A 14,086-nucleotide genomic window follows, 5' to 3' on the forward strand; every position below is an offset into this window, starting at 1 on the left:
TGTCGCTTTGTGTGCAGAAATAGGATTGGTGATTGGGAAAACTTCTTTTAACCCGTAATAGTTTAGAGACATAAAAGTACGCTAATGTACTGTCTTGAACTGTGCACCAATATTATGATATTGTCCGGCCTCTAGTTGTGGTCTTGATTTTGGCTTTATGTAGACAGTGTGAGTGGCAACTCATTGAAGCTTTGGACTGTGATACTCACCCTCCTCCTCCATTTTTGCACCATTCTCTTGGATAATATACACATTAATTTCAGTGTTATCCTATAGCCATATCGAATATGTATTCTTTACTTTTGCATGTATTTCTTTCATTTTATAAAGGGAAGCATTATACCACAGCCAGTCACATATGTTAGCTCACTCATTTATACATATCCATTATTTTTTATGTATTTTTGTTGTTTTACTATGTGAAACAAAATTTGAATGATGCTAACCCTCCAGAATCCTCCTTTACAGTTTCTCTACCACTCCTTAGAGGGATTTCTGTAGTAGCTTCTGAATTTTTTTTACATTGCCTTTACTTTTACATGTATTTTTATAATATTATAATGGGAAACAAGAACTTGAAGAAGATTAGTATTTTTGTCCATGTTTTGATCAATTTTCAGCAAGTCACCAGGTGTTTTGGGGTTTAAAAAATGTGAATACATAAGTAGGATGGGGGTTCAGCAGGCTTTATTGGATTACTCTGCTAATTCACAGGGATGTAAGGAGAGGGTATTTGATGAGGATTGCTGAGAGGGGCAGCAGGTGGGATGTCTGATCCTCTTGTAGGAGGTAGATTTGAAAGTATGTTGTGGTTTCAGGAAAATACAAAGTGACATGTGGGAAAAGAGTGATGAAAGTGAGTGAGCTTTTTAAGGAGGCCTGTGTGCAGAGATACAATTAGAGGTTGATTGAATTGGCGTAGGGTGAGGGAAAATGAAAGAGTGGGCAAGAAGTGAAACATATTTAGGGAAGTAGTGCTCATGTGAGCAGGTGAAGTGTGTGATATGCAGGAGGTAGGATTTGGGCAAATAAGAAAGGATGGTGAGTGATGTGTTGAGGAACCTAATTGGTAGTGAAAGAAAAGAGAAAAGTGTGTAGAGGGTATCTGCAAGAAAAGAGTATAAGTGATTGGGAAGTGTACAAGAGAAAGTGTGGGAGATGAAAAAGGGGACCCATTAGAGATGGGATGAAAGAATATCTGTGAGCTTAAGGCAGAAAATTGACATGTTTTTGATGGAGGTGAATAATTATATGAGGAAAGCAAGAGAACAAATAGAAGTGACTGTGAAGGTTGCAGATGGGGAAGGATAACAGACAAAGAAAAGATGAGAAAGAGATAGAGTGAGTATTTTGAAGGTCCGTTGAATGTTTTAGATGATAGAATGGCAGATTTGATGCATTTTGGATGTAGTGCTGTATGGAGGGACAGAATTCTTGTGATTGGAGAAAAGAGATGTAGTGAAAGCTTGGGATTCCAGTTGTTTCTCATTAAATGGGGTGACATTGTTGCAGGTTGATTTGGTAGGGTATTCGTTTTTTGCATAGCATAAGGAGGTGCATGAAGACTGGTAGAATTTGTTTATAGCACCCATATATAAAGTTATGGTGACAGAAGTGACTGCTCAAATTACAAAGGTATCAATTTGCTGAAATTACAAAGGTATAAATCTGTTAACACAAGAGGTATCAGGCAGTAAGGTGTATTAGGGAAAGTTAGCTGAGAGGTTGAACTTAAAATCAGACTGGGAAGAAGCAGTGAGGCTTCCTGAGAGGTAGAGTGTTAATGGATCAAGTTGTTTCTTTGAATTACCTCATGGTAGAAATACTTGGAGAAAATGAGGGAATTGTATGTTCCATTTCTTGATCTGGAGAGGATGTATGATACAGTTAATAGAGATGCATTGTCAAATAACTGAGATTTGTTAAGGTGGTTGGATTCTTTAGTGAACTAGTATCAACAACACTTCTGCTAGAACTGTTGAAGTCATGAACTTTCAAAGTCACAAACTTTTTGGTGTATGATTATTGGACATCAGACCACACAAACATGTTGGGCTTGCCCCCCCCCCCATAACCGTTCTTGCCTTCACTTTCTGCATCTTTCTCGTCTTTAACTTTCACCTTTTATACCCAGTTCTTTTCCATATTCATCCTCATCACTCTTAATAGTATCCAACAGTGCTAAAGCTTCCTGGGGTGACTATGACTTCCTTTTAATTTTTTTCTATGGAAGGCCAGAAGGACATTACACCATGGAAGCACAGGGTTGTGATGCAGTCAGCATGATTGTTAATTGGTTACTAAAGTGGTGGGAAGTAATAATGTGGTGTATTGGGGAGCAGTGTGTGTTGTCCTCTGTCCAGGGGAGGAGCCATGACCCAAAGGACATTTGAAAATATAGCATGCATTAGCAGATTCCCAGTTAAGGACGAGAGCAGTTTGAATCCCAATCCCCTATAGGGGATTAACACTTAAAGGAAGGATTTGCAGTGCACAGTCGTACTGCTCTTAGTTCCCTTCTTTGATTAACGGGAGATATGTGGATGACATCATTTCTTCTGTGTCACAGCAGCTATATATTTATATGATCTTTATTTTTTATATTTGTTTGCCCTTCCCACTTGAACAAGGTAGGGAATAGAACAGACAGCTAACTCTTTGAGGAGGAATCCACCCTTGGCTCATTAGCTGTTGGTATGTTAGTGGGAATGTACACAAGTCTGTTGTTACTGGACTGTGCCTGCATGTGGTTACTTTGAAAGTGAAAAGTCTGTTTCAGCAAGGGCCTGTCATTGCCAGTTGGCAAGTGGGAGTACAGTCTTGTTGAGGAATTACTAACTTCAAAGGAGTTTGTCCTTTCCTTGCTTATGGTAGTTGAATAGCTTTAAAGCTACAGGAACACACTAAAAGGGGTCATGGGTTATATATATTGATTATATGATAAAGATGATACAGAAGTCTTTCATTGATAATATTGGAATGCTGGTGGCAAGGAATTGTCATGTAATGTTAGAAGTTATGTTGATAGGAAGGCTTACTGTACTTTTCCTTAATTATTTCGTAATTGTAACATTTACAGTTTAGTTTCAGTAACCATTATTAAAGTCTTAAGTATCTGAAAATGGCATCATTACTTGGGCTATAGTTACCATTATCATTAAATGAAGTGATTTGAAATTTAAGTTTCTAAAGTGGATTGATAACTAACCCCATGTATGCTGTTATGTGTGTCAGTTAATCATATTTGACATCTAGTGAATAGCACTACTGGCATAACTATTGTGAAACTCAGATTAATCTATACTGCACTTAGTAAGGGACTAGAAATAAAGCTAACCATACAGGGGCTGGATGTCACATTTTTATATTTTTTTCAAACACCATTTTCTGTTTGTTTCATACAGCTTAAGAGTACAAATGATCATCCATACAGAAAAAGTTTTGTTTTGTTTTTCATTTGTTTTTAGAATTTATTGAAGTCCCTTGTTAGACCTGTTGTTTTGATGTTTTATATCATCACACTTGGGAGTTAATCATTGTGATGCATATTATACCCCATTAGTAAAATATAATGCATGAAATATTACATTTCTGTTTTTGTTGACTATCATTGTTACTGTGGAATCATGGTATAGAATAACTAACATATGAAAGTAGCTTTGTTTGATTGTGAATAACATAGTCCTTGTAGATTTTTTATTTTGAATTAAACACTTTGGGTGTGTTGTCTCTGTAATTAAAAGACATCCATTAAGAATATTCTTCAAAAACTTTCTTTATGTGACTCAGGGAGAGTTTCACTGAGTTTTTTTATGGAAGTGCTCCTTTTTTTCATGAGCCAGCACTCGTGTGGATTTGAGCTGAAAGTGACGGTAGGATTCTGGGTAAACAGAAATAAAGCCATGCTTAGAGAATAAGCCTTTAAGATTGCTCCATCTTATTCATATCTTGGGTTCAAGTAGATGACCTCAGTAACCTTGAGTATGAGTAAGTGAAAAAACTTCTGCAACGTGAATTATCCTCATTCTGTTTATTTAGAAGTGTGTAATCCAGCCACTCAGGTTTTTTTGGTGAATTATCATTATTTTTTTGAGTAAAACATCTAGACATTATTTTCTTGTACTTTATGTGATTTAATGACATAAACATGTATTTACCGGGAATGATAATCTGAAGATAGTTGCAGTGATTGACCATGGCTTGAACAAGAGAATTGTTAAAGTGATTACTTTTATGAAACTTAATGCATCAAGTTTATTGACAGCATTATTTTGATAGTGATTTCCTTCTTTTTTCATATTCTCTTAAGTATTAGGAACAAGTGAGCAGTAGCTTCATTTGCACATATCCAATCTGTAGGTATCATATATAATGTTGGAACCTGAGACTGTTGTCCACAGCCAAGCCCTACCCATTACTCCATTGTTTACTTTACTTCCTGTGTTTCAGCCTTTTGATAACTCCTCATCACCCAAATAGTATGTCTCATTTCTTTCTATCCACTCTATGCCTCTCACTGTTCTGAATGTTCACTATGATACCCCCAAAGTCTCCTTCACTCCATCCTCCCATCTCATTACTCTATTTTATTGTCTAACCCAAAATTTAGTTTTACTGAGCCAGAAGCTTCACTTAACCGGGTTAGGTATAACCAGTTTATATTTGAAAAGAATATACATAATTTTTCACTGATCTGAAAGAGGTAAGAAACATCAAAAGCCTTTCAAATAGTTAGTATTATTAGGAGAAATTAGTAAGAAAAGAAATTTAAGAAAATCAAACAAATGAGTGCAAGGTGGCAGCCAGGTTTAGTGGGCCTCTGTATGTGAGTGAAGGAATAAACATGTTACATATGCTTGTACGAAAAGGTTGAAAAAAGGTTAAAATCTAGTCAGAACATTATTTTTTCACACTTGTTTTCCATTTCTCACTTAGTGAGGTAGCACCAGGAAAGGATGAAATGGCCTCATTTACTCACAGCCACTCCATAGTTTTTTTGTATATTGTACTGAAACCAGACCCCCCTATCTACAGTCAAGCCCCATAAGCCAATGCCTGGTTTCCCTTAACCACCTTGTTGTCAATAGACAGTTCATCAAACCTTGTATATCACAGCTCTCCACTTTCTTCTGTCTTAACCCCTCATAGCTCATATCCTGTCTCACTCCATCCTTACTTCCTTGGTCTACCCTAACCCTTTGTTCCATCCACAGCTTATTCTTATATCCTCATATCTGTTGCTCTTCATTCTTATCCATGTGTTCAGACCATTTGAACACACATCTTTCTCAGTCATACTGTGCTTACTACCACACCTCTATCTTACACTGTCACATATGCAACTAACCCCTCCTCATACAACATATCATCCTCAGACATTTCATTTCCCATATATCCACCCTCTTCCTTTCTTTTGCATTTAGGACTAAATACACACACCAGTGCAATGCTGTCAGGATGTCTTTGCATTCAGACATACCCATCTTTCACCAACAGACTCAGACCTGTCCTTCCATACTCTCATCCAAGTGCATAGGATCTTACGTTTCTTCTCCTGCCCTGTACTCTCCAAGGTATCCAAGGTAGTCCACTTACCCCAAGGCCTCTCCATTTATGTTTACTGTGAAGCATTCGTGTCTCATCTCCCTTATGTATCTAATTACCTTTCAATCACATTCGCCACGGTTTTCTCCCTTCTCACACTCTCTCAATGTCGCTGGCTCTGTTTTTCTCACTTGGATCTGCTACCATAGCCATGTCATCTGCAAACGCTGATTGATTTTCCTTCCATTCCCTCAATCTTCAGTATGATGTAGACGTGCCCCTTCCTCTGAGAGCCTTCCTTTTACCCCTCTGACCATCCCATTCATAAACAGATTAAACAACTATGGTGAAATCATACATCCTTTATAGTGACTCTCCTTCACCAAAAGCTACTTGCATTCGTGACTGTGCTTTGTTAGATTTTCAGTTACCTCATGTGTTCATAGCACTATCTATAAGGCTTCTCTGTCAGCCCTGTCATATACTTTCTCCAGATCCATAAATTCTATATACTGTTTGCTCTCATCCTCTAAGTGTATGTATTTTTCATGCATATTCTTTAAACACTTAATCCTCACATCCTCTACCTCTGCTGAAATTGCACGGCTTCTTCTTTCAGATGGATTATGCATACCTTTGCCCTCTCAGTCACCACTCTTCTGTATACTTTACCTTATGTTGAACATATTTTACCTCTGTAATTCAAGTATTCATCTTTATCCCCTTGCCTTTATATTAAGACACTGCATAATCAGTTTTCTAGGCCATAAGCACATCACCTTTTGCCATGCAAACATTGAATAGCCTGATTAACTAGTCAACAACACTGTCACCCACTTTCTTGAGAAACTTGACTGCAGTCATATCCTCCTCTTCTTCAGCTTTGCTACACTTTATCTTATGCAAGGCTTTCCATACCTCCTCCTCTCATCAAACTATTCAGAAGGACTCTCACTCTTGCATGTCACCTCTTCCTAAGCACACCACATCCACTACCCCATTCAGTAGTCCTTCAGAATACTCACTTGATGTCTTTTTCACCTCTTCATTACCTGTTACTATTTCCCTCTCTGTTCCCTTTATAGTCATTCCCATTTGTTCCCTGGGTCTCCTTACATTATCATCCTTCCAAAAAGAAATGTATATTTTCCCGGGAATTCGTCATTACTCCCTCAACCCATCTCATCTGTCCTCTTTTTCTGTTCATGTACCTATCACAACCTCCCCCAGTTTCCTTTTTCTTTCCTGCTAGTGAGTTTTACCACTTTCTTGCAGTGATACAAGGAAATATTCTCTTGGGTCTTCCAGTCTGTCATCTGCAAAGGGGATCTGATTTACCTCCCATGCTTCCCCTTACCCAGCATACTGGAGGCTTTTCCCTCACCCTAGGACCCTTGCATTTACCTCCCAAACAACCTCTTTCATGAATAGATTAAATACTACAGTGACATCAAACATCTTTAACACTCTTCCTCCTTCACCATGAACCATTTATCAGTCTCCTTACTGGCACTCACACACCTTCCTTTCCTGGTCAAGACTCATCACTGCATTTTGCACATTCCATAAGGCCTTGGTGTCATCTCTTGTATGGTTTCTTCCAAACTTTTTCTCACAAACATTCTTGAAAAGTTATAACCCCTTGTCCATGCATCTTTTCTGTGCATATCACCACCTCAGTCACCACTCTTCCATACACTGTACTAGATATACCAGGTTTTGCCCAGCAATATTAAAAATCTGCTAGGAGTGAATGTGTTGTGGGTGAACCTAGTACAGACAAGTAGGTAATGTGTTGGGCAGCAGAAACCTGTATAAGAGTACAGGCAGGTTATGTAATGAATGCAATCTGCTGGCCATGACTCATGATAAAATTTTGTAATAGGTACTCATAGTTACTCTCCCACTCTTAGGCCTGACCATGATGACTTTTTCATTACAAGCTTTTGTTGTCAAAGAAGAGCTTTCTGTATTTACTTGTGCAGCAATTGAATATGAATTAAGTACTGCATCCAGTTGAATAACATTAAACAGCAGACCTTTTAAAGATGAGCAGTAGCATCCATCACCCAAGAAACAGCAGACCTCAGGGGCCAGCTCATCAAGATTCAGCACATAATGCTTTCCTGACTTGTGTACCATATACCTCATTGCTGATACAGACTGCCTTAAGTGATCATTCAAATCCAAAACTAAGCCCGAAATAGGAGCAGGGCAGACAGGAGGTATAACTCAGTTTCCTTAGCTCCCATTCGTTCAGACTGGAAGAAGTCTTCTTGATCAGAACTACTACTACTGTGTTGGAAGATGTGAATTGAGGAGACTTTGCATATACTTAATAATTGAAGCATGACTGGATGGTGAACACTCATTTCATGTTCTTTCACAAAGAATGATACTATGTCATTATCATCATTTATGAGAAGTCGAAACCTGTTGGGAATTCTAACCCCCAGAAAAAAAAAGAACATTTAAGTTATCTTCAAGATGCTATCAGTAAAGGAACAAGAGCATGGTGCTCATAAACAATGTGGTAGACATTTTGCAGTCCAGTTTTTATCATAAACATTGATAGTTGGCTTTCTCGTACTGCTTACGATACTGCCTGTTTTCAATACTTTAGTTAGAAACCTTTTCTTCTAAACTGGGATATTACCTAGCACGTGACAGTGTGTTTACCAGTATCTAGGTACATCAGCTTGAAAGTGCTGTTGGTAAATATGCTATGAACAGTTTGCTGTCAGGGAATGTTATAATAACTATCAATTCTGGTTGCATAGTAAAATTCTCCGAAGGTACCATGAGAAATTACCATTATTTACTTATAATTGAGACTTCTTATTGCAAAATGATATATATCATATCTCTTTTATTTCTATAGATAAGAAGGCATTTTTTATAATCAGAAGCCCAGTGCAGTGTTTCTTTTGTTATTCTCGGTAACTCAAATACCTAGAGACATTCTATAAAGAACCAGATATAGGAAATGTATCATTGGATGATTTTTCCATGACTGTCTTGAGAGAGCCAGAAAAATTACTTGATGTTCCATTATCAAAATTGCCATTTTCTTCATTATAGTTCCCAAAAACTCTTCATAGAATGAGGCAGTAGACTTTGTACCCAGTCTGAGAAATGATGGGTACCAGTGATGAGGAAGTGATCCATTACCCATTGAAGGAAAACCTGTAACTCTTGATCTAACAGCACTAGAATATCTCTCTCTTTAACTAAAAATATTATGTCCAAGATAATTGCAAAAACATCTACATGCTCAAATGAAGAGGATGAGAAATTAAGACATCCCACCATTCTTCAACCTTCTTCAGAGCAGTGGATTGTTATGAAGCATTGTATGATCCTGATGACCATTCACATAGAATCAGAGACATGAATTCAGGTAAGCAAGGTTAAACTGTTACTAAAATTTGCACCTCCCGACTGAGATCCATCTGAGAAATGTACTAAATTATTGTAAGATTCAGGTCTTTCAGAATTCATTAAATGAAATATTCTGCTCTAAAGGATCCATTTCTCTTTGTGGAATGACGTTGTTGTGATCAGAACGGAACAAAATTTCTGCTAAGTGATGAAAATTATTTATTGGCCTCATTATCCTAGAAAATGAAACTAGTGGTAAACCAAATGGAACTCAAAGAAAGACACATTTTAGTGAAGACAGAATCACAGTTATGCAAAATTCTGATGGATATCAGGTCTTTCTTGACAGTCTTGGGTAATTGTTTTGGTAATTTTCAAAGTTGACATCATCTGAAGCTTCTGAAGAATAAAAGGTTTTTCAAGACTATATTTGTAATGCTAGAGCTTTTATTTTTTATACAAATACTTTAGAAAAGAAGGGTGGGGAGAAAAAACTTCACCGTCTTACAGTCTCTCCTTTCCAGTAATTATAAAGCAGTGGCTGTAGACTGTTAGTCCTTCAACTGCTGTTGAGTAAATGGGTTGGAAGATGAGAAAGTAGTGATGGTGATACTTGCATTTTAGTCTCAGGCCTGTTTTAAAGATACTTTGTCTTTTCACTTTGTGGATTTAAAGCTCATTTTTACCTTTCTGACATGCACCATTTGATTTTACATGAGAATCCACAGACATAGCTAGCCTATCCCATTGGGTTGAATGATGTTGCCTATGAAATTTTATTTGCTAGACTTCTCTGTAGTTATTATAAACTTTAATGGAGAGACAGATTTTGGAATTCAGGTAAAGAAAGCTTTATAGATGAAAGAATTTCTCATTACATCAGAACCCTTTTAGATAAAGGTTTGGAAATTAAGTTTCTGTCTTGTTGTAACTCCTCATTCCAGCAGCTGCCATAACAGGACTCTCTAATATTTGTTGAACTGGTGGGATCAGGTGTTACAATAATGTTGAGATATTCTAGTACCCTTCTTTCATTATATTTTTTGCAGTTTTGAAAAATTCAACCAATGTACATTGTTTCTTTACCATCATTCGTAAGAAAGTTGTACGTAAATGACAGTCATCTGAGAGGGAATTTGTTCATAAGCTTGACCAGTTGCCATCTTGAAATGAGTCAAATCAAAGTTTATATTTTATGAAAGGAATAATCTAAGCACAAGCAAATGAAGTGGCAGCCGACTTATATGTCTGTTTTTGTGAACATTTAAATTAGCCAAGGTAATTGCCCTCATTGGGAACGGCCAAGAAGGAGAAGCAGGCCATAGCTTTCACTGTATCTACTGAATACAAGATGATTTGTAAGAATACTGTATAGGATTTTGTGAATGCTGAAATATTAAAGGTGTGGTCTTCATTCAAGTCCAGGAACTTCCAGTAAATTTTAAAGGTGTGCTCTTGATTCAAGTCCACGAACTTCCAGTAAATTTAAAGTTTGTAGTGAAGAATAAGTCTTAGTATGTGATGAAAGAGAGCCAGTCCTCATAGAGCTATCTGTTGTAATCAGTGCATGCAGTATTTGTGCTTGGCAGATTGAAACAGTAGGAATGAAACAACATGAGCATGCATATTGAAGATGTAATGAACAGGCATCTCCGTAGGTTGATGTTGCTTTTGAAGCTTGGTACTGAAACACACATATAGAACAGACTTAAAAGTCCATGTTTGCCTTATTTTTGTGTTGATGATGAACAGGTCTTTGAGAGCAAAAGAAGTTGAATGTACCTGTTGATGTGTACATTTATATATATATCCCAAAATGAGAATTACATAAATAGGTCTAGATCCAGTTTCTGTAATCTTTCATTGTGATAATTCAGCCAAGGAAGGAAGTGTGCCCATTTTAAGTGTCGAAAGCAAAAGATAATGAAACTGGGTTAGAATCAAGAATATCTGTAACACAAGGTAATGGATGACCACAGGAATTCCTTGTAGAGGTTTGACCACACACGTACCAGCTTTAGACATAGGTGTGGAGAGAGGGGTAACAGACTACCTATTTGGATACCCTGCTGCTGGCTGGAATACCTGTTAGAGGCAACAGGAAAGATTTATTCTTATTTGTGGTCCAGTAAATGAATTCTAGTTGATGCTGTGAGTTTATAGTTCAGTTGAAGTTCATTCTTTGTCATAGCCCAACTTGACTGCAGAGTCTTGAGATCAGCATCCTCTTGCTTTGTAGACCATAGAACAAGCTAAAATCTCAGAAACCAAAATTGATTCTTGGTTCCTTACATGGAGAGAAGGTCTTTTTGGTTTGCCTGCTCTGAACACTTTCCTGCTTTTTTATAGTTCAGTCAGGTCATGACCTAGACACTTCCTACATACTTCACAGATTTTATGAAAATCATCATGCTCAAATTGAATTAAGGTTTATATCAGTGTTGGTTGACCATCTTATTTTTAAGATGTTGCACACAAGTCAGATAAGGATTGAATGTTTACTTTGGCAGATTACAAGAACATTTAGGAGTGTTGAGGTATTGATAAGGTGGGTAGTCAAAGTGTTGAATCGTGATTTCCTGGGCTCTAGGGCTTATTGTATTCTAGTTGAGATGTGGTACTGCTGAAACTTATTAAGTTCACTGTGCATTATTATTCAAATGGGCCTCAGCCTGGACAGAGGTGAAACGTTTCCTCACCTCATACCATACATCACAGAGATGTCATATATGCAGGCTTTGGAATTAAAGTTTACCTCAAGAACTGAATAGATTTCATAGAAGTAAAAGGGAAAGAAAATTAAGTGCTTTAAAGAATTTATGTCAGATACACAATTAGCTGTCATACTTCTCTATCCAGAAGAAAATATTTTGTAAATGAAAACGAATATGCACTAAAGAATTTTAGTTTTGTTATTTTTACATAATTGGTATGTGCTCCTAAATTATTGACATTCCATAACTCTGACTAGAATTGTTGCTGCTGTTTTTTTGTTTTTTTCAAGGTTTGTCATGAATCTTCCAACCAAAGTTATGTGTTTGCATTAAGTAATGGAATAATGGTAAGGTTATCGAAGACACTGCAGTATCATAATGTTTAGAATAGTTTGCCTACTTGTCAGTAGAAATGATTGGAAGGATTATACTCATGAAAGTGTTTTGGTAGATATATGTATTGAAGGAAATTGGGTACAGTACAGTTTTATTCACATTTAGAAAATGTTGATGTGCGTTTTCTTAAAAATTTTGTACCAGAAAGTGGATCTTAGTGAATGGAAAATTGGTTTTTCAAAGTGTAATCTTCAGATGCAATAAAACTGTTAAACCATACATCTGGCATGGCATACTCTTATTAATTTTTCTTTCCATGCCTCCTAATGTGAAAGGTAAATAAATTCAGTGTTAGGGGAATGGGAAGATCCCACATTTTTCTGCATCAAGTATGTTTGGTACTATTTTTGTTGGTTTTGACTTTTTGCATGTAACATTTAAGTAGTTAGTATTTAACATTTGACTTTAAAAACTATGCTGTATCTGAAATGGCATATTTATTTGTCTTGTTCTTTAATTGAAAGTTTTTGTAGTATATAAAGGATTTTTAGCTTCACTTTTATGTAGCATTGATGTTGTATGGAGATGTGCACTTGAGAAATCTGTAAAAATAATGATAAACATATCATAATTCTGTTAATGTGACTATGTAGCCAGAGGTATGCTTTATAGAATTCGATAAATGTAGATTTGTTCTTCCCATTGAGTGAATGGACACAGTACATATCCCTGCTCCCATTTTTATATGACAATGCCCAAAGTATACATGCATCCTAGTTATCTCAACTTGTAGAAAGTATACATGCATCCTAGTTATCTCAACTTGTAGTACCTAGATGAAGTTCCCGTCTCCCTGAAGCAGTCTCTCAGTAAAGGTAAGCGGATCAGGACTTGTAGAAAACTAAGATGGGTTAGTTAAGTGCGTTCCCTCTTTCATTGGGTATACTGACAGACCAACTGTATACATCTTTAGAACCAAATTGAGATTAGGAGTCATTAATGTTCATAATCTAATCTGTCCACGATTCATGAAGTATAATTTAAGCAGGTATAGCAGCACTAAGGTTATGAATTTTGTTCTACCTAATTTTGAGTCACTTAGAATATCTCCCCTGAAGAGACATCTGTAGATCCTGAGGAAAAACAAGGGCACTAAACAATTTTACTTGTTTGGTTGATAAAACAGGAGTTAATTAGAGGAAATAAACAGAAATCATCTCTTGGCTGAGTGCCTCAGAGGAAGAGATGAATGATTCAAGCTTCCAAGATGAATATCATGCCTATGGCTTACACTTTCCTACCTGGATGACTCAGGTTGATAGTGCTTTGATACTTTGATGGAGACTGAATTTTTTTCTCTCCACATAGAATAATGGAAAGGAAGAAATTTCTCAAAAATGGGTTATGCAGTTTACCTCTGAAGCTAATGCCAGAGTAAGTTTTTGATTTTTTTTTTTTTTTTGTCTAAATGAGCAACATGGTGATGCATTTCAAAATGGGTTGTTTAATTTTCAGCAGTCTCAAGCCAAATTTCATGACATACTCATTCAAGTGAAATATGTCATGCAGTGTCTTGTCTCTGTTCAGTGATGAAATCTTTAAAGCAGAAGACCTGAATTCTGGTGTAGTCTCATGATTTCTTTTCTTTCCATGCTGTTGTTATACATCAAGACCTTAGAAGAAAATGTTTTTGTATTCCTCAGGCAAAATTGGGTAGGGAAATGGATTGCATTCATTTGGTCATGTTTTCATCTTACCATTGGTGCTGCAGTGTTCTTTTTCAGCGAAGGTGTGAGTTGAAAGATATGCTTTATCCCAGCCCATGAAATGGCAAAATATTCACGTGAAGAATTGCCTGTGATGCTGCCTGCAGACTAGGCATGAAATGGACATGATTCCATGAACTGCATCTGTGACTTGTGAAAAAGAAAATGGATTGATGCTGCCAAGGCAATTCCTCTCAATTCAAAGATGATTTAGAATTAATCCTGGGCCAGAGTGATATTCATGAGGGTGTTGTGCAAGTGCTAGTGAGTCTTGTGTCAGTTGTATATGGTGGCCAGTCACACAGGTCTCTGGAAGATGAAAGGCATGAATTTATGTTTCTTTTG

At 36.9% G+C, this 14,086-nt stretch overlaps 1 protein-coding gene across 6 annotated transcripts in view; it reads left to right on the forward strand.

Moving 5' to 3' along the window:
• The window catches only part of atl (atlastin GTPase), a 281,407-nt gene that overhangs the window by 260,923 nt on the left and 6,398 nt on the right, over positions 1 to 14,086 (forward strand). The gene's annotated exons all lie outside the window — the stretch shown is intronic.

This window comes from Panulirus ornatus, chromosome 53 (genome assembly GCF_036320965.1).
Source record: "Panulirus ornatus isolate Po-2019 chromosome 53, ASM3632096v1, whole genome shotgun sequence".
In the NCBI taxonomy this organism is placed as follows: Eukaryota; Metazoa; Arthropoda; class Malacostraca; order Decapoda; family Palinuridae; genus Panulirus; species Panulirus ornatus.